A 27,550-nucleotide genomic window follows, 5' to 3' on the forward strand; every position below is an offset into this window, starting at 1 on the left:
GACAAAGGATAATTCTGTCTAGAAAACAAAGAGTAATAATACCAAATACCTGAAAGTGAACTTAAACATAACGATATAAAAATTTGGGCCACAATGCTGACATTGAACTAATGTGCCAATTTGAACGGGTTAGGTGTTATTTACTGGGACTTGTAACCGAGGCCTGTGATAGACACTGAACAAACTGTAGTTCTAAACGAGGAGCTTTTCTGCCAGGTACTTAACTTCAGCTTCAAGCATTAATTAATGAACACAAATGATGGAACTTTTGTGAATCAGGAATTTGGGGATTAACTAAATTATCTCAGCTGGCCTGAAAACCAGTGAAAACAATAGTCATCTTCACTGCTAGTGAGTTGAATCACCCAAACAAAATAATGAAATAGGGGAAGAGGTAGCAAAAAGGTGAAATGTGAATTGAAAAAAGGCCTCTTTAAAAGAAAATTCAATTTCCTTTCTGATAAATATAGCACTCTAGTTGAATTCTGATTCTTCAGAGGAATGATTCATCGGTGTTTTTCATAAAAATTTTACCAAGAAGTGTTTCACATATTTCTGTTTGGATAGAAAACCAGATAGAACTTTTGGATAGAAATTCTTCTTGGTTTTAGTGAAAATTGATTACTGAAAGTTAAATGAAATTAGAAAATCAGTCTATAAGTTTGAAATAAAATTTCTCTGTCCTATTTAAAAATCATTAAAGAGAAGAAAAAACAGACTACCTTTTACTGTTGTTTTGTGAAAGCCTATTGGTTTAGATTAATTTTATTTACAATCAAGCTGCCTTCTTTAAACTAATCTATTTTATAATGGAAGTATTCTTAGTGTAGATATAAACCAGTATGCCAAGAACTATTTTAGACATATGGACTTTAACTCTTGATTTCTTCTTTCCTAATTTCATTATTCTTTCTCTATTTATTAAATTCCTTCTCCATTTAGAAAATGGTAAGTGAAGTAAAGCAAATGGGTTGACCTTTAAAATGGAAATTCTGTAGTGATTAGTTTCATGCTTGTGTGCATTCCTGTGTTGGTTTCTATTGTTTCAGCTAACTGCAAACAATTAAAACGACTTGTTGAAAAAAAGACTTTTTATGCCTGTTATAAAAAGTCCTAAGTCAAACAGTTTTCTCCTCTGACTAATTCTGGAAAGCAAAAATGAACACTTCAGTTCTGTCAAGAATATCTCTATGTAAATTCCCAAATGTTGATCATGTACTGGTACAGGACAAAGGTTTAAAATCTAGAATTGGTCTCCCTGATACACGAGAGACCGTAAGCGCCCACAGAAACAGTTCTGTGTTTAAAATGGCTGGAAATCTAAAAATTACAATAGGTATTATTGAGCTCTGAAACATCCTGGGGCGTCATCTTCAGTGTTTGCAATGGACTTCTTCCTAGCGAAGAACTGACAGAGAAAATGCAAACTTTCAGAGAGGAACTGAGATTAGAATTTTTAAAACTGCATGTGTAACTTAATCGCGTGGAAATCTCTTGTCCACAGAGATTAACTGGGAGGACTTCAAACACTAATTCTTCAGCCTTCCACCTTTTTCAGAAAGTTATAACAAGATGTTTTCTAATTTCGCTCCTCTCAGAAGAGCAGCAAAATGCTCCGACTGGCCTAATTGGCTTATATTGTAAAGGTCAGGTCCTGGAAAATCCCATGGAACTGCAGTAAAATTAATTTTACCGTTCTAATATATAGAAGCATAATGAAGAATTTCAAATACTGTTTATGAATTAATACTTATGAATAAATAATTTCATTTAAAAATCTATTTGTAGCTAGAAGCTGGCCAAAAAAATGTGCAAATCAGACAGAAATTATATATTTTGCTATCAGTCTATGGTAGGACAATTCATTTTCTACTGAAGCAAAAAGGAACCGACAACCTGAATTAGTGTGAGAGCATTACAGGCTAACTCAGCCATAACAGATCTCACATGAAGTACTTAGTATAACACAGCAACAAAGAAATCATTTATCACTGAGCAAAACAAATGAAATAATAGAAAAAGAAATAGACAGCTCTCAGCAAATAATGTAAAGTTAATACCCATGAGATCAATGTTGACTAGGGACCGATTTCTTCATTTTACTTTTCTTCCCGTAATGACCAATGGCAAAAGGCTATTGGTCATAATAATACTCATTATATAGGATATCATCTGACATACTCTTTCCCCATTACTCTTACAATTTCTAGTCAAAGACATCTTTAATCCTGCATCTGAATACCAGGATCTAGAAACTCAGTAGAAAGCCATATGTATTCATTAGTGACATAACCAGTGTCAGGCTATCTCTAAAGCTTGCATTACACTCAAGTGCTTAACTTGGATTTGCCCCAAGTGCTTTGATTCACTTAACTCCTATATGAAGACCTAGACAGCAGACTTAACATATAAATGTTCACAGCAGAAGGCGAAGGCAATTCCTTTTGCCACTGCCACCTAAGGACTTCAGAGCTGACATACCACACCTATTCCACCTAGGAGCTTACTGGCATGTTTCCTCTTCCATAAATGTCCACATTTTTACTGCCTCCAATATCTTCTTTTGCACGGATGCAGAAGCGGTCAGAGATTTTTTTATCCATGAAGAATCATTTTTTTCAGAGCACTCTCTGTCCATGCTCTCTCCCAAAATACAGTGGTGGTGTTCACTTCTCCAGGAATAAGGCTAGCTCAGTATGAAACTCCCTGTTACACTTACATCATGAAATGATGCCTTGTAGAAAGAACAGTGGTACACAGATTACCATAACGTTGTGTATGTCAGAGGAATAAGGTGAAGGAATTGTACACCCTGAAAAGCAAGAATAATGTGAAAGAGGTCAATCTTGCTTTTTTTTTTTTTTTTTTTTGCGGTGCAGATAACATTCTTTATTATGAGCAGGCAAAGTGAGTGAATGCACACGTATGTTGGTATTTAAATAACTTCAGTGTGCCAGAAAATTCCACCTCTCCATTTCTTGCCATAAAGTATGTCTGTCCCCTGGCACTTTCCACACGCTGATGCTGCTGCAGGGGTTGGTAGACAAGTCATATATCAAATTAAGCATCGGAATAACTAATAAACTCTTGGGGTTTTTTAAGAGCTGGGAACTGTTATTCTACCCATGTACTATGGCATGTCTGTATTCCTTTTATGTTAGACATTCTTTCTAAGTAGTTCTTCCATTATTCCTATATTTATTAGACAACAATTTCTCTTTTACCTACAATATTTCAAATCTACTCCTATTGTTCAAATAGTCTATGAAAAGCTAAACATAAATTCAAATATGTTCTACTACCAGCCTGAGATATATTAATAAGATATTTTGATCTAGTAAGTTTACAAGCTAATAAATGTTCAGTATGGTAGTTCCCATTTATTGCACATTTATTTTCCAGTTTAGTTTTTACTACTATGTAAATTTTAATTCTTTTTATTAACTGTTAGCAACCCTCCTGGGCAATGAATACTTTGGAAAGCATCCTCACTTGATTTGTAGTGATTCATAATTTTTCAATGTGAAAAGGCACTTCTAAAATGTGTGCATATACAGATGTACTTACAGAAAAAATTGAGGTGTACTGGACAGTTATATTTCAAGGATCAATTTTGTAGCTTCCCCATGCTCTTTCATTCCTAGCTATCTTTATTCCTGGTTTTAATATGCTTTCTGTAAATAGTGTGCAGTTAAACTTTTATTTTTCTTTCATTGCACAGTTCATTTTCCCCACCTAGTCACTGCTGAATATTCTAATGTTAAAACTGAGAATAGTAACTTTGCGTTTGATTGTAGTGGAAATGCAGTGCACAAAGGCAATTGTACATTTCAGCTTTCCCCTGCAGAGCAGCAAGGTTCTAATTTACTCTGCTGTTTGGTTGTGGGTTGTTCGGGTTTTTTTTCAAATTTAGCAAGAATGCTAATGATGCTTTGCAATGGTATCTTTGTATTTAAATTATAAAGTTAGAAGAATCTTCCCTTTGAGATACCATTAGCTGGAATATTTCTACAAAGTCATAAAACTTACTTCCTGTGCTTGATTTTAAAAAAAAAAAAAAAAAAAAAAAAAAGAGGAAATTACATGCCTTTTTGTAGCTATTTACAGAATCAGAGAACACTATTACTCTCTGAATGATTTAAACTGTTAGTTTTAACCTATTGGTTTTCTGTACTGGGTAAATATGCATCACCCACCTATTTTGAATAGAGAGGTCCCAATAAACTACATAAATGAGCTTTGATGACTCTTCTAAATTATCCCTGATTGCCTTTGCTTCTATTTGCATGGATCTACTACATTTGCTTTCAAACACAGTGTACTAGGGTATATACTAGTAGCTGAATGGCAAAACCGTTCCAAGAAAAATGCTTTTTTGACATTAGCGGTGTGACTTTCTCAAAATACAAGCCAGTCATAAGGCTACATCTTTGCTACATAAACACAAAGACACTTTTAACAGACACTCTTCCTCTGCGTTCCTCGAGTACCACTTAAATGAACTATTGAAAAATTCTTCCCTGTTTATTTGTACATGTTGCAAAGACCACTATAACGATTTAGCATTCTTTGTTCAGTAGAACAAGGAATTGCAGAAATATCACACTGGATGTCCCTTGAGAGGGACTTTTTACAAGGGCATCTAGGGATAGGATGAGGGGTAATGGCTTCAAAGTGGAAGAGGGTAGATTCAGATTAGATATCAGGAAGAAATGTTTCACTCTGAGGGTGGTGAGGCACTGGAACAGGTTGCCCAGGGAAGTTGTGAATGCTCCATCCCTGGAAGTGTTCAAGGCCAGGCTGGATGGGGCTTTGAGCAGCCTGGTCTAGTGGGAGGTGTCTCTGCCCATGGCAGGGGGGTTGGAACTAGATGACCTTAAGGTCCCTTCCAACCCTAACAATTCTATCATTCTATGATTTGTTAAATAATTTCATAATAAGACTCCCACTTTTATTCTCCATGCCTCTGTTAGTTATAAACAAATTTTGTGCAAGGTCACTGGTGTTAGGAATCAAGTCTTTCATGGGAGTGAAAAAATAAATCTGTCTGTGAGAAATTGTATTCATGGCATTGTTTGTCTTTCTCTCTGTACCTGCATTTCTTCATTTCAATTGTAACCTTTTTTTTCTGAATAGAATTTTTTTGACATACACAAATTCAAGCATCATTATCTGCATCCTAATCACACATAACTATTCTCCATCTCTGCTGCTTCAGCACATGCGGTGGAATGAATGCCCCAGGTTTTGACAGAGACTGAGGTTTGAGTGAGAGTTAGCTACTAGAACTAAAAATGAAAAAGATTAGAACAGAGCCTGAAGTTGAAGGCAGCCACTAAAAGAATTGGTATGAGTTACAATGTTACCTTTTCTGAGGACACAAATTCTTTCTTTATAAAGCAGCTAAATAGGTCAGGAGTTATAAATTTAATATCAAAGTGCTCTGTTTCAGAGGAAGGTATGGGCTTCGGTGAGGAATTTCATGTGTCTGTATAGAATTTTAGGGCTTTACATTGCTTTAGTACTGTAGGATTTAGAACTTTAGTACTGAGGGTTTAGAAAGCTATCCATAGCCTAAGTGAATGGTGCATGTGATATTTTGCAAGGTTTCAAAGCAGAAACCATAATTTTATCTTTTTTCAGTGTTGGGTTACTGCTAGAAAAGCCAGTTAAGGCTCTTCTTGGCCCTGGTGGTGTTCATATGGATATGGAGGAGCAGACCTTGCAGTCTTGACGTGGCAGTGGATCAGCTATTGCCAGTAAAAAGAACTGCAACTCTTCCTCTCTGGCCAATTCATCACCTTCTGACAGCTCCCTGGAGCAAACAGCCTCCTGGTGGGTCAAATTGGCACCTTGCTGCCATGGAAGTGGCAGCTCCAGTCACCTGCTGAGTTCCTCTGGAGTGAGATGTTCTGCACTGCAGCAGGATCCAGCCCTGGCCACAGACACGAGACTGTGAAGGCTCAAAACTACATATTAAGGTTTATGGATAAGTTGCTTAGCTGTGCAGAGGAATTAAATTTAATGTTAACTTAGCCAAGCACCAAGAAACTCTGGTTATGAGCTAGGGGCCTGGAGTATTAGCCATTGTGTAAACATGTGGTGAAAGGCTGTCCTATTTTATTTTGTAAAGTATGTGCATGTGTCCAAAATGACTTAAGAGATATATATGTATTGACTGTCTACTTTCATTTTTTCATAGGTTCATAGTGAACCTATTTGTTCACTACATGAAAGTCAATAATTTCCACAGAAGTTGTTTTATCAGTGTTAAAAGTTTAAGGTTTAGCACTTAAAAGGGCGTATATTCCCTTCTTTTGACACAGCCTCTCCACACAAGGATATGCGTTCTTGTCTAAGAGCAAATAGAGCTAACAAAGCATCAATGAAGCCAGCTAGGGAATGGCAAGTTGATGAACTGCATTTTAAACAGTGGTACAAGGAGCTTCTCAGAGGGCAACGTTTGAAACTGCAAGTACTAAATGGAGAGGGTGTGCTCCAAGACAGAGGCCAAAATCGTAATTCTATAAATGTTTATATACATGTCCCACCTTATCCTTATGAGTAACCTTGTTGGTTGTCACTGCACTGAGAACCTACACCTGGAACATGCTGAGCACTGGGTGCTCAGAGCTTCAAACCCTCAGAGAAATGAGTGGGAGTTAATGGGACCTTACAGGTTGTAATGGGACCTTATATTTGTACCAGCCTAGGAGCGAGACTTGTATGTGCTTCAGTGTATAAAGAAAACACTCCTTTATCATACAGAAAAATGTTTTTTACCATTTTACTATGGGTATGAAGAAAGCACCTCAGCTTAAGGCAATAAGGTTAGTTTTAAAATCTTATACAACTTTTTTCCGTGTCCTACTACCTCCTGCCTAACAGTCCTGCTCTTGAGCATACCACTGTGTAGTTTTCACCTTCACGGACACATATATTACATATTACTGAAACATTTGAAGACGTAGAGAGTTCCCTCCCCAAATATGTGAGCCCCTGTGGGAAAACCTTTCCAGCGACGGATAAATTCGGCCATATATACCATTCTGTTTGCTTTACACTTGATTAATGTGATGACTGCAAGAACATATGCAAGCATTAATTCTGATTAACTTTTATTGCACTGCTAGCACATCCTTAACTTTTAAAAATAATTGCCCTTGTTCTTGTGGTTAGATCTGTTTTATAAAGCATAGTTGTCCATGACTCTCTGCAACCTTTTCAGACACGTGGATGATGTTGAACTTTTACCCAGGCGCTTATCCAGATCAAACTCTTGTTCAATATAGAGAAAATTCTGAGATGCAAAAGTTTTTGACATCTTCCCATACCATACATTTTGTAAATGCTCTTTCTAAGTGAATTCTGGATGTTTTCACCTATATTTAGGAGCTGGAATGGATGCCCTGAACCCAGTTAACAAATTCTCAATGACAATATTAATAACATGCCTGATATGAAAAGACTCTTCTATTAGCTGAATGAATAAGTTGGCCTTAAGCCTGCAGTCTTTCCACTTTAGTGTACAGCTAGTTGCAGAGCCAGGCTTTTGTTCCCTTGGCTAGCTTCAACCTCATTCTTTCCTTGCACTCTCCTATATGTCTGTGTGCGTCTTCTGTCTCCTCTAGTCTTGTTCTTGCTTTATTAGCTCTCTGAAAGATACTCTTTTGTTCTGTATTCACAAAGCACTTGGCACAGGAGAGATGATCACCCTGAACATGGTACCTAGGCATTAAAACAATATGCATATTAAACAATCTCTTTTCTTAAAAGCCAGCTGCTAAATTGGGGTGCACTCTCAATGTGCAGAGAGCTGTTTTGATTACATGGGATGCATAGGGATGAAATTTGCAATATATAGTCCATATTATGTTCACAGAAATGTTAGAAAATAAGCAGGAACAGCATCACAAGCAATTGAGAATATATTTCTCAGGATTCATGCTACCTTTAAGTGGCACTTGTTATCTTATCTTATGGTGTGTAATTCCAGGAGGGTGAGAACGTATGTCTTTCTACTGTCTGCTGACAGCAGGAGATAATTCATCATCCAGTAAAGCTCCTTCCATCCCAGGTCTTGGCCTAAATCCAGATTTTCCTAGGTCCAGAATACACTGGCTTTAGCTAGATCAGCTTGTAATTGGCCTTTGGCTAACTCCTCTATGAGCCCAGTCAGATACTGGGTTGTAACTATTCGAAACTGGTTTGTTTAATGCTGGTTAGATTAGTTTGTTTTCATGAAAAAGGAAAAGAATCATTCATTTTCTGAGCACATTTCAGACTAGGTTGATTTTTTTAAACAGTAAATCAAATTATTAGACCTTGTATGGGAGAAAAAAAGTTGATAAATAGGAGACCACCTTACCAGCTCTTTTGACCTTAAACGGTATGAATTTCATCTCTGAATGAAACTCCATCTACTTCAAATAGGCACCACTTGCTTCTGTCAGTGAAAGTGAGAATACAGTTGCTGGTCTTAGGTTCAAACTCACCCAGAGGATTTAGAACAGCTCATCTATGATGAACAGTTTAAAGATGGCCTCTTGTTGGTTCCTACAGTCTGCTCCTTTCCATTAAAGAATACTGGATGCTAATCAGACTGCAGGGAGAAACCAAATTATAGGGAAGAAGTAACACCATGCCCACCTATCACAGACATAAAGCATTTAGCAATCTCTAGAATTTACTCCTTACTTTATTTTGAGGCTGCAAATTTATCCATTTAAATATGCATGGAAATCAATACCAAAAAAATCATTATGTTTGAATAGGCCTATTTAGCTGCTTTGGCAGAACAAGAGTATAATCTCAAGTGCTTTCTGCAAAAGAGTATTTAAAGATGAAGAAATGGGACTTTCACAGTTTCCCTTAGGAATCTGTTCCAGAGACTAATAGAAACCCAGTACAAATGAAGTAGCAGGTCAGTTTGGTAACTTTAAGGAAACGATAGGGCATTTTATCTCACCTCTTTCCATGTAAAACTTCCTCCCTTCCTTTCCCAGGCCTGTTTTCCACAGCATTTATGGTAGAAAATGAAATAAGATACAATTAAAACAATGGCACTTTTTTACATAAGAATTCCTTCTTCAAAACTATAACGATTATTCTTTTTAAAGACAAACGCATGTATTACCACTTTTTATTCTTGTTAACCGTGCAGAAGCAACATATCAGTGCAAGATAGAACTGGTTTATATGTGGCTTAAAGAGCAACATTATTAAGTCTTACTCCTGAGTCTTCTGTCCTTCAGTGATGCAGAAAGAACAACATGTGGTTTTCAACCCCAGCTTGAGTTTTCAAGGATGGCAGTTTAACAGACTTTGAATAAATAAATGGAGGAAGTACTGAGAAGAAATTAGCATGGTACCCTACAGTGCTGTTGGTAATAATGTCTTTTGACGTTTTACCTGTGCTTCTGCCTGCTTTGTTGATCTCTCGTCATCCCGGTGGCTCTTGGATCCTCTTGATCATAACAGTATATTCAACTATCAAATATCACATGATGTGATTCCTTAATGAACAAGTTCAAAATGGCACTTTTTCTTGCCTTCAGCTTCCCTCTGTTGTAGTCAATCATACCAGCTTTACGGCCTCTCTGTGCCACTGAAGCAGCCCAGAGCAGCTATATAGCAGAAGGTCTTCCCCAAGGCACAACTAATCACCAAATTGCTAAATTGTACTGTGGCACTTTCCATAAGCTGGGGAATCTGATTGCTTGTCATTGGCCAAACTCTTTTTCCTTACAGCGTGGTGTTAGACACTGTGCAATTTGCTAGTCTTGCTTTCACCAAGGGTTTCTGCCTTCAGAGACGCTGTCTTGTGTATGCGTGGTGATTTATTCACAGGAGTTTGCTGTCCTTTACTGAATGCCATTTTAACATTAAAATAAAATTTAATGGGTATTAAAAAAGGAGCAAATTGGGGGGTTTATTTTTATTTACAAGCTTCTAAGAATGAAATGTTACCAGGTCAGAGCAAAGCTTTTGGTGGTGGAGCTCTGTTGCGGGAATGATTTATACAAGAATGCTGTCAGATATACTTTATTGTGGCCTCCAAACAACTTTATAAAATATGCTGAGCTGCACAGCACTTTAGAGGCACTTGCAGATTTCCAAGACTGTGCTAACTCAACTGAAGACTAATTACAGATTAGTTTGCTGATTATCAGAAAACAAAAGTTTCTGGATAGCTGGTAGATAGAATGCCGGAATAGAAGAAGCACATAAAGATTTACTCTTATAAGAGTTATAAACCTTGTACCTTCTTCTTCCCCTCATATATTAAAAGTCTGGGGTTTTTTGGTGAGTTCAGAAGGCTACTTCAGGTGTTTGGAAGTAAGAGCACAATAGCAGAAGTACACTGACTGAGCTAACATTGGATGGCTGCCAGGAATGGGAAAGGATGCTGTCAGAATGCTGTTCATGTGGACAAGGGCAATGCCTTTCAACAGCTGCTGGCTTTCTGGTGGTAAGCCAAGAATGTTGAATAAACTGTCCTCCTTGCTTTTGAGGGGTAAACATCACCACCACCACCACCCTGAATACCTGGCAGAAACTGCTGTAGTGAATGGAGAAGAGAGTTACTTGTTTTCAATACACACTTTTTTCCCATCCTCACTAATAGAGAACTCTTTAAAAGAGGTGTGTGTGATTTTTCATAACTGCTGTAACAACAGAAACTATGTATGCATACTTTAACAAGAAAGGACTTCTCTGGAATGGTGCAGGTAAAATTCAACTGATGAAATGCAAAAGTCTAGGGTCTTCAAGAGATCTGAGAAGCCCTCACTTCTTAAATTGCTACTATTAACCCAAAACTTTCAGCATGCCCTTCCATACTAGGACCCTGTTTTGCGAACAACTCCAGAATTTTATCACTGCCTGAAAACTTCTTTCTACTTGAGACAAAAGTATGTTGGAATATGTTTTCATACATTTTTTAAAATATCACCAGTAGCTTCTTCCTGTGTTGTCTTTGGTTTGCCTTTATTTTAACTACAGACCCTCCACGAAACATGATTCTTAGTTATAATTACACCATAAGACGTGTCAGTTTTGGGGACTTTACAGATCATTGATGGAAAATAGGAAATAATATTTCCTATATTCTGTTGATATATTTTATTATACTACTCTGCTGCTACCTTCATTGTAAAACTCCTGTTGACTTACATGGGAGGAGAAACAAGCCTGAAATATCCATGCATGCTACCTTCATGGTAGAAAATGGCATCAAGTTGTGCCAGGGGAGATTTGGATTGGATATGAGGAATAATTTCATCACTGAAAGGGTTGTCAAGCATTGGAACAGGCTACTCGGGGAAGTGGTTGAGTCCCCACCCCTGGAGGTATTTAAAAGACATGTGATGCTGAGGTACATGGTTTAGTGGTGGACTTGGCAGTGTTAGGTTAACATTTGGACTCGATGATCTTTAAAGGTCTTTTCCAACCTAAAATATTGTACGATTCTATGATTCATTGACGTTATCAGCTCTTTATTGTGCCTTAAAATAACTCCTTTCCCATACCTGACTGGCACCTTTATTGATATAAGTCTTAATTATTGGTCTTTCTGGCGTCGAAGTCTGTTATAAGTTCCTGTTAAAAGCTTTCCTCAGAAACACCCTAACTGTGAGATATCAGCATATCTTCCAGGCACAAAGTGGAAAATAATTGTGCACGTTATAAAAATGTGGGTTTAATCTTGGATATTGGGATGTTTTGACAGTTGTGTAGTTCGTACTACTTGATTTATCAGGATTCACATGAAAGCATGGTGAAAAACGGTTAACAAACCAAATTGTTGCCTCCTTTTCCCATAATGTACAAAAAAACTCCAAACAAAAAACAAACCTCAGAAGAATGAACAATCCCATCTCTAAACCTTTGGATGCCTTTCCTTCTGCATTAATGCTCAGTTCCTCTCACTCTGGGATAGGCTTAATAATGTGGTAGACAACGTCTATCTCCCTGCCCTCTTTTCTGTATAAATGACGAGATTATTGCGCAACAGGAAATCTGGACAAACCTAGCTATGGCTTTTTTATATCCAGCCATTTAAGGAGAGGGAGGAAGTTGAGCTGTCACAACAGAAAGCCCTGTTGAATGTTCTTAGGACTCTTCTCTCTGGGACACTGACACTTTGGGTGAAGGCCCTTGTTTTAAGAATCTTTTGGTGTCTGAAATGGTGAGGAGCGGCTGAGGGAGCTGGGGTTGTTTAGCCTGGAGAAAAGGAGGCTGAGGGGAGACCTTATCGCTCTCTACAACTACCTGAAAGGAAGTTGTAGCAAGGTGGGGGTCAGTCTCTTCTCCCAAGTAACAAACGATAGGACAAGAGGAAACAGTCTCAAGTTGCACCAGGGGAGGTTTAGACTGGATATTAGGAAAAAATTTTACACCAAAAGGGTTCTTAAGCATTGGAGCAGGCTGCCCAGGGAAGTGGTTGAGTCACCATCCCTGGAGGTATTTAAAAGACGGGTAGACATAATGCTTGGAGATATAGTTTAGATTAGTCATGTTTTTTGTCAGAGTCAGGCTGATGGTTGGACTAGATGATCTGAAACATCCCTTCCAACCTAGGCAATTCTATGATTCTATGGCCTAAGCTAGATACACATGATAACCTTACTGTAAAAGTCTAAAACCTGAATATAGGAGTCCAACTCTTGTTTCTACTTTTGCTACTCAGATTGCCGCCTGCAAAATGGAAGTAGTAAGTTTTCTTTTTCCCATCATGCTTATGTTGTATTTGATTAAGTTATTAATTATTTATGAAAAAGACTGCCTTCAAGAGCCTTTTGTCTTCAACAATGTTTGAATTGATAGCATCACTAGAAAAATGAAGCCACGGTCTCAGTTTGAGCCTCAGTTGACTGTTGAGGGGTTTCTGATGTGCAGTTGGTCTGAGTAGAGAAGTGTAAGAATAAGAATAGTGGTTTCTGTGCAAACTAGTCATGGTAGTTTTCAGCCAGCTCTGATTACTTTGTGCTATTTGTGCTGCCTGTTTGGGAATTAATGCAGATATAAAATATCGTTTCTATCTAAAAACACCTTACTTAAAATCTGAAGTGAGAGACAATTTTCTACATGATTACTAGTCTGCTCATTGATAGAAATTTCTTATAAAGATTTCACTGTTTCCCCACTTTTCTGTCAAAAGGAGAAAAAATATTCGTATGGTTGTATTGCACTCCACTTTAGAATTATATGCTCATGCCTAAAAAACATGATACTATAAGTTCCTTAATTAAGAAATTGAATGAACCTCATTGACGCAGATGTTTACAAACTGATTTGCACTTTGTCATTCTCTCAGGGCTTTGGTATATCTCAGTATCTGGAAAAGTATTTTCATTCTACTGAGGGAATTTCATGGATTTATTGGTACGAACTAATTTTTCCTCCTCTCTCCTTATGCTTATTCAGAACATTACTGTTGATACCACTGAAACACATCGATATCTGAAAATCACAGCAACTTGCTTGTTTCTAATACAAACAAAGATTTGGGGGGTGGGAGGGAAGATGTCATTCTTCTGTTTTACATCTTCCAAAACAGAGATGCTGCTGAGAAGCCTCTCAAAACAGCTTCTGACTTATTTCCTGATAGAAAGTCACAGGTTTTGTGTAATTATGTGTTTGATAGCCTAAAGGTCACTGAACAATACCTTTAACAAAGCACTTGTTTTACTTCTAAACCATAAAAGAATAGGTATCAATTGTAAACCCATGCTAATCTTAAATCTTTTTTTCTCTGTATTAAGTAGTTATGCTGAACTGACACTATATTTGGATTACTTGGTACTCTTTTTCCCGATTTTCTGGGTGAGTAACCAGTGGCTCACCAGGCCTTCTTAGCATCCATCTTTAACTGACCAGTCAATAGTCAATATGGTTCTACAAGGTGAGCTGGCACCTGCTTACCTTTTCCTTGGCGGGCACCTGTCACTTAGGAGTCACTCATTGGGAACAACCGTTCTACTCCATTCCTCCATGTTATCCATTAGCCCAGGGAAAGGAATTTGCTGCAGTGTTTTTTTATAGCAGATAATTAGGTAACAAGAAACGAGACAACCCACACAATTCATCCACCTAGGACATTACTGCCTTCAGTGCAACCTAGCAAAATACGACAAACAGATCTACAGTGGGTGGAGTGGACAGTAACCCTTTTCAGTAAAAAACATTTATAGTATTAGGAAAGTGAAAATATTTTAAATAAAATTTTCTAGGCAGATGTCTGCCTCAGGGTACTCGTAGGGGGAGGAGAAAGGAAGGGTTTAGGTTAAATATTTCTTCCATTATTCAGATTAGGGGTAGAAGCCATCAAAGCTGTTCTTTTGACCATGCTGAAGATACCCTTACAGCCACCCTCAGAATGCCTTCTTGCCTTGCGGCAATAGCTGATGCCAGAAGGGAATGAGAGGAGCATGCCTGTGATCTTCATCTTTGAAAATCTGACCTAGATGTGGTGAAGTTGAAAACAAACAGAGAAATTGCTAGCTTCTACGGTGTAGAGACATATTATGAGTTTGACAGTGAAACTTTCTTTAATGTACGCTCTAAGTGGGCCTCATCCTTCCTATTTCTCATGTTTGCCTTGGCGATGTATGTCCCCACCCAGCTGGAAAACTTAATGCCTTCCAACAGAAACTGCTCTCGACGCGCATGAGTTGTTGCGACAGTAGGTGGAGGAAATGAGACACAGGAGAACTGGGAGAATATCGCTGCTGTGCTTTCCATGTTCCAGCTGTTCTGCTAATGCCCTGCCTGCAAGGAAAATGAGATTAAATATAACTAAAATGGAGTACTCTGGCAGTATTGATATAGACAGTGAAAGGCTAGTATAGAGGCATGAAAGGCCAGAGTAGGAAAAGGGATGGAGGGGAATCTTTTTGTAATGCAACTGAGAGCGAACCAAAGGATTTAGATATGAAAGGCAGAGAGGTTATCTACAAAGTTACAGGCAAATACTATCAAAGCAGCACTGCTCAAGATTTTCAGCATCTCTGTGATGAATTTAGATGCCTCTTCCCCAGAAGTTAATGGAAGGCACGTATCTTAAAATCTCAACCATTGCTTAGTCATCATTTTGCCTGTGTCAACAAACTGCAGACAGTAAATTGTACAATCAATTATTTGAACTCACAGGGAAAAAGAAATCTTATAGACACTGGCCACCCAGACCTTCGCACTCGTAAGCCTCGGTCGCGGAAAGGTGATTCACCAACAAATGAGGCCCACCAACAGCTGCAGTAGTGGCTCTGAGGCTTCGTAGCAAGACCTAATCGAGCGGTTCTGACCTTCTCTCCAGTAGAGGGCAGTGACAGACAAAAACTAACCATATTTTCAAACTTAAAAATTTGTAACGTGGTAAATAGCAGCAGCATGTGGAAGTCCACATAAGCATGCATATAGTTTAATGATGTCGTAATGACAGTCGATATGATGACCCAAAGCAAAGAGAACTTCCTCCAAGAAGAACAATATCAAAGTGTATTGTATATAATAAGGACATTTGCCTTTGGAGTAATTTGATAAACTACAGATGGCTGAAGATATTAATGCTGAACTGTCTCACTTTCCCAGGCCGTTTAAAATGTTTCCTTCCTGATTCCTACTTTTCTGATCTGAAAACTATTTTGGAACGTTTTTCTTCCAGGCTTTGCATTTTTCATTTGTTTCTTGTTCACCTACATTTGTTTACTGTCCTTACTGAAACCCTCTGCTTCACAGCCTCCGCTCACCTTTGTTCGTGTGTGTCATCTCTCATACAGCCCGGTGAAGAATCTTTGCTCCCATCTTGGAAATCTCCCCTCCAAGTTGCATGTCTTCTGAGACACCCATGAGCACTAGGACTACCAGTACAGACAAGTGTTATGCCTAAAATCAAAATAATTACTGGCCCACAAAGACCGTCTACATCATTATGTAAAGCAGCTTGAATTTCTTATTCCTCCAAGATGCAGATTCCTCTAGATCAGTTCAGGAGAGAATTCATAACAAGACTCCCCTCTCCTACCCTCTTGGTCCAGCCAGACTGAGGTCAGGCAAACAAGGAGCATCCAGAAAATTGACTAAATTGTTCAGATTCACAATAGGGAGTGTAAGGAAAAAAGTGGAACAAAATCTCCATGCTGGCTTTTATTTTCAGGTCAGATAATTTTATGCAAAAATGTCTCCTCTTTCCTTCTTACTCTCCAGTCTTCAAAGGAAATTGGGTCTACTTTGTTTTCTGCAAGTTTGTATGAAGCCTAAAAATACGTTATTTGACTTCATTACTAGCTACTTCTACTAACTAACGTAATCAACCTGTTTGGTATAAATATTTTCCTAGAACTGTCACACATAACATGACTAAATCTGCTTTATAACTGCACAGGCCTACGGAGGGCAGGCTAAATCTTCACAGAATTACATAGGAAAGATTACATAAATTATACTATGAGGTCTTCGCAGACCGTCATATTTTAAAGAACAGATTATGCCAGATTTGAAACTAGCTTGAAAATACAGTTCTTGATGACAAGTCAAAAAATTCTTGCTAAGATATAAATTAATATACTGCATAGTATAGTGCTGTATGTACAAACACTGAAAAAAAACCCCAGTGAACCCTGTGCTATTTAGCTCATTTACCTGATTTAGCTCAGATTCAGCATCCGTGTTTCAGTTAAAGAACTAAAAGGGTATGTATACCTTTATTTTATATAACCAACCAAACAAATGATATGGCTTTGGGGTGCAATTTGTTTTTTTTAACGATATCATACTGACTTGATTTATACAACTTAGTAACAACAAATTCAGTCTTTCTGATTTTATTGCAGGACTTCTGGGAAGTCTCAAAATATTTTATTGTGTGCAGCTAAATCTTAACAAGATGGACAGTCTTTTCAGTAATTTCCTCTCTACACCACCTATTATGTCTACAACTAAAAAAAACCTCAACAATTATTTTTAAATAGATTGACCAATTTTTTTTCCCCCACTCAATTGGTTGATTGCTTGCTAATTAACATAATTATCAGTCATCAGAATTTCCTAGTCTACCTAGCCTGTAGACGTGACCTACATTTCTAATTAAAAATGTCAACAGCACTTCTTCCTTTCCTCATTGTTTTATCCCTGAGACATTAGGTCTACATTGTCCACTACAAAGAAACAAAAAATTAGTATAAACAGTAAACCTGATATCCCCACCAAAGCTGTTTTCATCCCTGCCATTTAACAAGCCTTTTTTTTTTACTACTAAGATTAACTTTTAGTCCATAGATATTACTTGTTTTGTCCAAAGAATAAACTATCAAGGACATTTCTCACAAACTTTTCCTAGTTTGGGTCTTAAAGAAATCACATCTTGAAACTTGCTGACACAACCCACTAGTAAATTTAGGACTATAAAAATAATTTCCTCATTTCTATTTTAGCTCTTTCATGAATTGTATGTCAAAATCCCATTTATATGCATATATGTGGCTATATACCCACAAGATGTTTTACTATTTAACAAATACTTGATTTGAACTTATTACCAGTGTTAAATACCTTTTAGTAGGTCACACACCGTGGTTGAAATTTGAGTGTACCTGACTGCACACGCGAGTATCAGGGTGTCTGCCCGGATTAGCACAGCCTGGCACCCCGTTTTCAGTTTCAATACTCGCAAACATATATATTTACAGTTATATATATAGTTCCCCCAAACACCCAGCCCGCGCTCCGCGCCGCCACCTCCTTGCCCCCGCCCGACCCACAGCCGGTGTCCCCACGCAGGGACAACGGGGTGACCCGCATGCTTTAAGGGGGGGGTTGGCCTGTCAGGCCCCTGCCTCTGGCTGCTGCAGCACCCCCGCGGTGACACCGCATCCCCCCTCTCCCCCCCGCCATGCTGCAGGCAGCCCCGTCCCCTCCCCGGGGCAGCGGTGTCCGGTCCCGGGGAGCACGGCTGGGTACGGCACCCCTCGGGTCGACCTGTCCCCCTTCCCCCCACGGGGAGTCGCCGCAGCCGCGTCCCCCGCGGCGGCCGCTGGGCAGGGGGGATATCGCGGGCGCATCCCCGGGGCGGCATTTTTGGGGGCAGAAACGTGGTGGTGGTGGGGGTGTTTTTCCAGCTGCTTCCCACCAGGCTCGGGCAGCCCGGGGTGCAGCGGGGTCCCCAGGGATGGAGACCCTCAGGGGTCTTTCCCGAAGGCGCGTCCTTGGGAGCGGGAGGGGAAGGAAGGGCGGGCGTGCGGGGCCGGCGCGGAGGGGCAGCACGCCGGAGGCTTGCGGTGCCCGGCCGCCGTAGTACCGAGCTGCTCCTCCGGTGGTTGGGCTGGGGAGCGCCGGGCTCCTCCTCCTCTTCCCCCCCCACCTCCCCAAGCAGTGCACAGCCGGGCGTGTGACTGACTCGTCTCCCCCCCGATTCTCTCTTTTTTTTTTTTCCCCCCCCTCTCCATGGGTACACACACCGAGATACGCACATGACTGTAGTTGGGTGCAAGAGCCGGTGCATCGCCAGGAGGGCTGTGCTTCCACTCCCGGCACACGCACACACACACACACACACAGACACACGCACACAAGCTGCTGCTGCTGCTGCTGGAAGTCTTTCTACACGGGGATTAGCAGCCGCCTCTCGCTCTCTGTATTTCTCTTGTCTCTTTCTTCTCCTTTCCTTTCCTTTCTCCTTCTCTCCCTCAAACGCTTGAACTGACGGACGGCGGGCAGAAAAAAGGTAAATGCTTGTGTGGTGCTGTTTGCTGACAATACCGATGGGGCGATGGTTTTTTTGGCAGCGTGCTGCGCCGTACGCCCTCCGCTCGCCAGGCAGGCGGGCGGGCAGCCTTGCCCTCCCGCCGCGCCGGCGGCTGCCGCTCCCCGCGGCTCCCCGGGACGCTCCGTCTCGGGGGATCGGGTTTTGCCGGTAGAGGTTTGGCTTTCCAAGTCCTCCCGTCCTCCCCCCGCTTCTTCCTCCCCCCCACGTCTGCCAGGCAGAGAGGTTCCCGCTATTGTGCTCCTAAGCAGTTGCCACCGCGGTCTGCGAGCGTGTGGGAGTGCTTTCGCGGAGGTTTCGCGGGGATTGATGAAGGCTGCTGTTAATTGCTGTGTGCGCGGAAGAGAGAGAGCGAGCGAGCGAGCGCTTTTCGTTTCGGCAGGGAACCTGTACATTATTCATCAGGGCTGGAGAGTAGCAACGGGAGGAGCAGCCTTCCCTCCCTCCCCCCCCATCGTTTGCTGCATCATTCAAATGAGTAATTTTTATCTGGCCTTGCGTTGCGGGGCTTTTATCCCTCCCCCCCCCCCCCCCCCCCCGCCCCCTTCCCCATCCGCGGGTGTTTTGGCAGCCGCCGAGGATTGCGATGCTCCTTCCCCTGCCCCCGGGGATGGAGCGAGCCAGGCGGGGGTAGCCGCCGCCCCTCCGCCCCGGGCCCGCCGCCTCCCCAGCCCGGCGCGGGGGTGGGGGGGGCGACCCGCGTCCCGCCGCCCACCCCCCCGCAGCCCCCTGCGAGCTCCACAACTAGTTGTCGCCTGTTGTTGGGGCCGAGTTTTGTCCCGTGTCCCTCCTCGGCAGGACGAGAGAAGCAAGGGTGAATTCTTGCCCCCCCCCCCCCGCCCCCCAGCGAAGCCCGCGTGGTGCGGGGATGCCGCGGAACCCCAGAAGGGGTCCCGCACCGAGAGGGGTCCCGTCGAACCGGGGTGGCCTGTGCCACCGTCCCCCCACCTCCGCCCGGGGACAGGAGGCGTTTAGCGAGGTCCCTTATGTAATTACGGCTTTTTTTCCTTCTTCTTGTCGTTGCCGTTACTAAACCATGCCAGCGAGGAAACTGTTTCACCGTGCTTGCTTCTGAAGGAGGTTGATGGTTTTTATTTGATCTTGGAGAAAAAAAAAAAAAAAAAGAAAAAAAAAGACATCATTGAGTAATTAATATTTAACAGGGGGCACTTCGGTTTCACACATGATCGATTTTGGATGGTCCCGTTTCATTCATGTTGGTTTCTGCACCTGTCAGAGATATGTAAATACACTGTTAAAAGACAGGAAGCCAAAGAAAAGGAAAAATAGTAACAGAAGCAAAACTGGTGAGAAACGTAGAGGACAGCGTATGGCGTTAGTTATTAAAACACCAAAAAAAAAAGTAGTTGTTTAACCTTATAGCCTACTTACAAATAAAAGGTAGGTGTGCTTGTAGGCATGGTGTATGCTCAGCTGGTTGTGTTGGATTGAATTTCAATGTTAATACACCTTTAAAAAGGCAACACTAATTTCTACTGGTATGTGGGTCCAGTGTATACATTTAAGGTATTTCCCCGCACTTAAAAGATGTTGCGAGTTTGATCAGTGTTCATGGATCCAAAAGTCTAAAGGATAGATATTTAAAGATAAATTTGCTGATGATAGTAATGATTACCGGAAAATTAGAATTTTTTAAGGCAACAGTACAGTTCCTTGGAGTCTTTTGTATAGTTTACTTGCCTGACTGATATTGTATATTTCAGGACTATTAAAATTAGATAGCGTAAATTAATGGAAACATATGGGAACAAAATATACTGTTTATTAGAGATAATAAAGTAGTTTCAAAATAAAGGGTACAATAGTGTTCCATTATATAGATATCCACCTGAATTAAAGTTTCCTTTCTTTTTATTCACCAGAACTGTATAGGTTAAATATACTTGTTTAATTCAAGGCTCATTCTGGCCTGTCTCTTGTGGGATTAACACTTGCAAGCATATCACTGTAATCTGTTTGTGTTAGACTTTGCAATGTTGCCCTTTCTATAAAGGTGGTGCACCTCGGTGCAGCCCTGGCTAGTGATGTTGCCACCTGGAAATACAAAAAGAACTGCATGAATAATCAATGAAATAGTATAATAAATAAAGGCAATCCTGTACCAAGGAACAGTCGTAAGTAGCCTCTACGCAATTTTTTTGTTGTAATTTTTACTCTGGTCTCGTACCACCCAGTAACTCAAGCTTTCATCCAAATTGTAATAGACGGGTGCAATACCCTCAGACTGGCATTGCCGTTTTAAGAAGATAGAGCTCAAGGCACTTTAACATGGGATAGTTTATTCAGCCCTTAATCTCTGTAACCAAACTTAATTTTTACAGCTTCTGTTGTATTATCTCTCAAGATTTAAGAAGGCTATTTTTGTCAGGGGCACATAATTAATACTTGTTCTCCTCTTATGCCAAATTTTGTACTTATGCACAAAGCTCATCCAAAGAAACCTGAAAAGGGGATCTCCATGGTAACGAGAGAGAGGATTTTCTCCCTCACTATAGGTCAGGACTAGACAGCCGCCTACCCGTTCCTTAACTTGTAGCAGCATCCATTGGCACCTTCTTCTTTGTGGTTATTTTGTCTACTGGGGTGTGCTTTTACTGTTGTCTCGTGCTTCCAGAGAGCTGCCCTTGAAAACGATGCTACACTGGATGAGCACAGCCTGTGTGTCTCTCCCCGCTCTCATCCTCCCTTCCGCTTGCATCGTATAGCAGCGTTTCTATAGCTGTATGATTTGACTAGGACTTTTGATTTGAAGACCTGTCTTGGGTCTAACTGTGTGAGACCTCCTTAGTCCATTTCAGACAGAAGGGTGGTCATCTTTCTCTCTTTCTCTTTTATTTGTGTGTACTCTTTTTGGATGGAGTTTCCTCATGGTGTCCCAGAGGTTTTGTAGCAGTAAAAGCAGTTTTCCTCTCACCAGGGAGCAGGGCTTAATTTTATTATTTGAGTTAGTCTGTGATACCAGGATTACTGTTTGGAGATGTTCACGATAAAAAGAGTTTCTTTTGCTCTGACTCAGTCATCACAGAGCAGTAATATGGAGCGCTTCTTCTGGGGTAATTGTTGGGGTGGTTCTTTTTTTCCCTCTCTTCTTTGAAGAACTATCTGCCTAGACTGTGTCTCTGTCCAAGCTAAAATGAAATGAACACATTTTATTCCAGATGATCCCATAGTCAGATACTTAAAACTTTCACTGAGGAATATAACGTATTTTCTATTCCCCTTTTCCTTTCTGTATTCAGTTTTTGTAGCTAAGATCTCATGAGAGGATACCAAATGGCTTTTTAAATGTCTCCCCTAGGCTGCTGGTGCACCAGGTCTCTCTGGGCATATTTCCAGTTCTTTTGCCTTTCCCTGTGACATAGCTTGGGATAATTTGAAAACATCTGCTAGAGCAACCATCTTAATATAAGACAGCAGTCATCATTTGTCACTGAGCAATATGTCATTTCTGACTCTGTAATTGGAAGACAGATGCTAATGCTGACTTTGGCCTTCTTAACTTGTCTTGTTGGCAGATTGTCTATAGAAACACTTTGCGGTGCTTTGAAATCACACTGTATTTCTGCCTTTCTGTATCTCTGTGTTTCTGAAAGAATCGCCTGTGTCATTTGAAAATCTGCTCAAGAAACCATAATGATAGCAGCTAGTATATTCGTAATCTAGTTTGCCAAGTAAGCTTGACCTTATGCATATCTTCAGTGTCTTCTGCTAGATGAGAATCATTTTTGAATAGCTGCCTGTGAAGCTTGTCCTTTAACATTTGTATATGAGAAAATCCACGTGATGCCCTGGTGAATTTGAATGGTAGCATTTCACTGAATGTCCCTCATTCCAGTTTTTTCCCTCCCTTTGAAAATTTTACCATCACCTTTAACTAACTGTAGAGGTCTTCATCTTCTGATTTCTCACAGCAAGGAAACTAGGCATTTGAGAAATGGACTTCTAACTGTGTGAAGGAAATGTACACTTCTAGATATCTAGATCCAGGTTTCAAACCTCAGTTGCTGTGGTTCAGATGACAAAAGTGCGTGGCATCAACTCATAACCAAAGATCTCAATAGTTACAGATGATGTCTTATGTCTAAAAAGTGCTTTTTCAAGCTTTGTGGGCTAATTTCAAATGTCGGTTGCAGCAGGTTGAGTTGACTTTCACCAACTTAAGGGTTTCAGCTTCTTCATAACTTGATGTGCTGATGTGGTGCCTGTGCTGGATCCAGTCAAGGATTCCTTGAGTTTTTCTTTCTTTTTGGGAAAGGGGAGATAAGGGGAGGAGAATCTCAAAAAAATTTGTCTAAGAATTGTGCTTGAAAGTCCATTTCATGTTCTGTGCATAAATCCTCACTGAAGGTAATTCAAGGGGCATACTGATAGGATGGTAGCTGAGTTACTTTTTCAAATGAAAGGGAGTGTCTTTTTCAGCCAGTGAGTGTGACTTACTGTTGCTAATTCTGTGCTTGTACACACTTTCTTCCCATGTGTCTGTTTAGTTTTCCAGATGGAACAGGGTAATGTATCTGTCTCATTGGAGGTCAATAACAGTAAGAGACAATGATTAGCAGTCTCACCTTCATTATGGCAACTTCAGTTTTAGCAGTGTGCATCCAACATTGAAAGTCAACATTGCGAATGGGTGTCTCACTACTGTCCTGTGTTTTTCTTTTGTCTTGTCATCAGAAAAAAAAAAAGAAAAATTAAATGGAGATGAAATCCATGTTTCTGGGATTTGGTAGTGGTCTCAATGGTATCTGTTCATTGCATCACTGGACAACAGGCAGTGTTCAGTTGCTTTTGTCCAGCAGAAGTACTGGGAGTCAACATGCTCCATGGACATGCGGTGTATCGCAGATGTCCAAAGTACACAGGAATCTCCATCTTCTTTCCGACCTGCAGCTGAAAATTTCGGAGCCCTTGCAGTACGCCATTCATATAGGGTGAGCTTTGTATTGTGTTTTGTAAGAGAATGCAGCTTCTGGGTTTGTGGTGCTGGCACTGCATTGGCGCAAATGTTTCACAAGGATATCAAAGGAGATTCCTTGTTCTCTTCAGTCTGTGTCTTCTGGCTATCCATTCATCAGGGATGATGCTCAGGCGTGGTTTGGTCCTTTAAAGTTGTCAACACCTCTGCATCTGGTTTACCTCCATAATGTGGTGGGGTTTTGTTTTTCTTTTTTTGTGACTGTCTTTTAGAACATCACTAAATTCTGTTATCGGATCCCATTTTGTAAGAACATAGGAGATCATCCACCTAGCTGTTCCTTCTAGCAGACCTTTTCTCTTCAGAGGAGTGGCTATTGTCAAATTTTTTTGTAAATTTATATGTCAAATTATATGTAAATAATATTGATGAATGTCCAAATGTAACTTTTTAGTGGCAAGGGGATGGCAAAGTAGAATAAATAGAGGAAAAATCACCACAGCAAGGAATGAAAGAGGTAGAATTAGGAGAATTTATCGTTATTTTGTTCAAATGAAGTATTACAAGCATTGTCACATAAAAACAATTTAGATTGAAAATGAGTGTTGATTCTGTAATTCTGTTCATGGATGAACTTTGGAACCATAAAATGTAATATTTGGGGAGATTATTCAAATGATTTTCTGAAGAAAATCACCCCAAATGCCTAGATGGTGTATGTCATTTAATAGCAACAGTGAAATAGTGCTAGCAGTTACTAGATTAGTGGTACTTTGAAAAGTATGGTATGTATATCACCATATGAAATGAAAAGCTCTAGAAGAAGAGATACAATGTCTATTTGGGAAGCACTGTAACTTTTAGTGAAAAAGATGTATTTCTTAAAAAATGGAATATGCATAGCTACGTGATAAAATAAACTTGAGAGGAATTATAAACTGAGGATGGAACCTTTTTCTTATGCATTTGGATCTCTCCATTGAAAAAAGGGACAATGAGGGATTTTTTTTTAAAAAAAAGAAGAAAAAAATTAAAAAAACAAGCTACTGATATTGCACTCAGGAAAAGATACTGAATGGTGTTCAAACCAGCTGGCTGTCCTCTTATCTCAGAAAAAAAAAAGTTTTTAATTCCTGAAATATTACAGACTTACTCATGTGAAAACTATGGTTACCTCTTCCACTTTGTTTTGTTGTGGCTTTTTTTCAGGAGTTCATAAAAACTACTTCAAAGACAATATTCTTTGTAGAGCTATTTCAGTACCCATGTAATGTCGTTTACAGAATTGAAGTGGCATGGTAGTTGAAGAGCATTCATTTCACCTTAGGCAGAAGCGTGAGTTGATTTTTCTATGTAAAAAAAATGTTATTTTTCACTTTTTTCCAACCTGCAAATCTATGTGGTGTGTCTTACTATACTGAGATGGTGTGTGGTCTGACTTCCAGAATACTTGTATGGTATTTTACATCTCTATAGCATGATATAAACTTACTCACTGGGAATCTTCATGCTGTATTTTGCAGAGTTGTATAGCAGAATTATATAAGAACAAAGGTATTTATGCATGAAAAGGATCATTTGTTTGCTGTGTCATATGCTAATAATTTCTCAGTCAAGGGGCAAACGCAACAGCATGAAGTTTGTGAGACCACTTGCACATTACAAATATTCTAATAATCTCAATGAAAAGGACATTTACTATTCTATATGGATGGTTAAGATCTAGCAAACTGTTTGTCTTCAAATAAAGTGTATTTTCAGAAAAAGGGATATCTTTAGAAATCAGCATCAGGGCAGATAGACAGGAGAAAATGAATAATAATTCATATATTTCTAAAACCAGATTTTAATAATTATCAGCAGTATATTTAGATAAAAGATGAGGAAATCCCATTCCCATTTTTAAAAATTCATGTGAAAAAAGCCTTGCACAGTTAGCAATGGGATCTTAAATGCAGAAAGAAAAAAGCTAAACACAAGGAAGTTCTACAGCATTCGAATACTTTGGTCATTCACAAAGCAGATATTATGTTAGGTACTTTAAAAATCAGTGCAGCGTGCTGAAAAATAATTAATCTTGTGTGTTAAATTACCTTCCAGAGGATGTTTCGGACAGAACCAAGTCAAAATATGAAAGTCTACTAAAGTCTTGACCTGATCCTTTGCTCTTTACGCTGACCGGCATTTTGAACATGAACTGCAGGAGCTGGTTGCCTGCCCTGTAAAAAGCCATAGGAGGTTTTTAATGTTGAGCACCAAGTGGTCAGGGCCATATTAGAGGTTTTTTTTTTCATAAGAAAAAATGCTGAAATGCAGTAGTAACACTTTTGTGTCTTATACTTGTATCGCAGTTTGGGCCAGGTTGGCCAATGACAAGGCAAGAGCCTCTGTCACTGAACAGAAAATTGGCTCTGTTCCACCCCAAACCAGGACAACTTGTAGAGCCCTTCTGAAGACACAAGCGTTTGCTAAGAAATGAATTATATCACGTTTCTTTATTCAAAATGTCTGGTGCCTCTAAGACAACACACAACAGAGCACAGTGAGACAAAGATGAAGGTTCATTCTGGTGCCCATTTCAGTTTATTTTGGAGCTAAAAGGAAGAATTTTACATACAATGAGAAGAAAATTGAGGACTTGAGTTCTGTGTGTTCAATAATCAATTTTCTAGCAGGCTTTGCATGTCTATAGAGACTATAACTTGCTTTTTGCTATTCAACTTATCTGTAGCTTGCTTCCTGAACTGCTAGAGGACCAAAAATAATATGACCATTTTCCCAAGGACTTACAGTTTCTCTGAGAACAGAGAGACTAGTATGTAGGAAAGCCCACAAATGTAAATTTGATTTGCTAAAAGCTTCAGTGTTATTAATCTGTAACAGTGTCATGCTAAAGTTCATTTTCATGTCTAGTAGAGTACATCATTTAGACCAAATCCTACCAATGTTCTCTGTGCAAGATATGTCCTTGATGCAAGAAACAATACTTGAACCCGAGGCTATTGCAGGAAAGCCCAGTATTTTATTTTATTTTATTGCAAATTAAGTGATACATGTGGATTTTTTTCCTTGGTTCAAGGGGGATTCTTTTTTGTCTGCTTGTTTTTATACAGAACTAGGATCATTAATTAATTATTTGTGGTATAATTAATTAATTATTTGATGAGTTTGCCAGATCTAGTTTAGCCTTTTTGGCTTCCTTCACCCTACAGGCCTTGGCATGCAGGGTCCTTGCAGCTGATTTAGACATTGGTTTGAACAGTTGCTGAACAAAGCAGTGTCCTGGTTTTGAGCATTTGGGTTTGTTATTTACTGCTTTGTATTAAAAAATGAAAGTAATGTTGACTCCAATATTGTGTGTACATGAGAGCCTTGTGTTATTGTAGAGTATAAATTATTTCAGATGTATCTATTGATTTTGTCTTAACGTTTAGTCTAACCATAAACTGCTGCTGTACTCATCTTTCCTTCGATATTCAGTTCATGGCAGCTACTGCCCATCTTAGCGACATGCTTGATAGATGTGGGGTACCTCTTCAGGCTTACATACGCTTTGAATTTAGGTTTAAGATAGGACTGATCTTTTGATGGGGATTTTTTTTTTCCTCAACCGCAGGGAGGAAAAAAGTGCGAGAGTGAGTTCCCATTAAACTCCCTGATTCTTGATATGCATTTCTCCCTACCCTTTGGTGTTGTAGAGGAGGCTGAAGAGAAGCTGAGATTAGCTGTTTGGGCACATGGGATGCTTTAAAGAGTTTTTCTTGTCTTTCTGGTGGAAGCAACAAGGACCTAGAGAAGGAACCGTGAATTCCTTTCTGGAAGGTCTCGAAGGCAGTGAGCACACATCTCACTTG

General features: G+C 39.9%; 1 protein-coding gene across 5 annotated transcripts in view; it reads left to right on the forward strand.

The window, feature by feature from the left end:
- The window catches only part of DLGAP1 (DLG associated protein 1), a 462,862-nt gene that overhangs the window by 22,942 nt on the left and 412,370 nt on the right, over window positions 1-27,550 (forward strand). For 2 of the 5 annotated variants that reach the window (XM_074576754.1, XM_074576759.1), the window contains exon 1: window positions 18,369-18,721. The exons of 1 other annotated variant lie outside the window; for it this stretch is intronic. The gene's annotated coding sequence lies outside the window, so the exon portion shown is untranslated. Of the gene's footprint in view, window positions 1-18,274; window positions 18,722-27,550 lie in introns of those variants that run through there. 2 more of the 5 variants (XM_074576758.1, XM_074576756.1) reach the window with 2 other exon arrangements.

This window comes from Larus michahellis, chromosome 2 (genome assembly GCF_964199755.1).
Source record: "Larus michahellis chromosome 2, bLarMic1.1, whole genome shotgun sequence".
NCBI lineage: Eukaryota > Metazoa > Chordata > Aves > Charadriiformes > Laridae > Larus > Larus michahellis.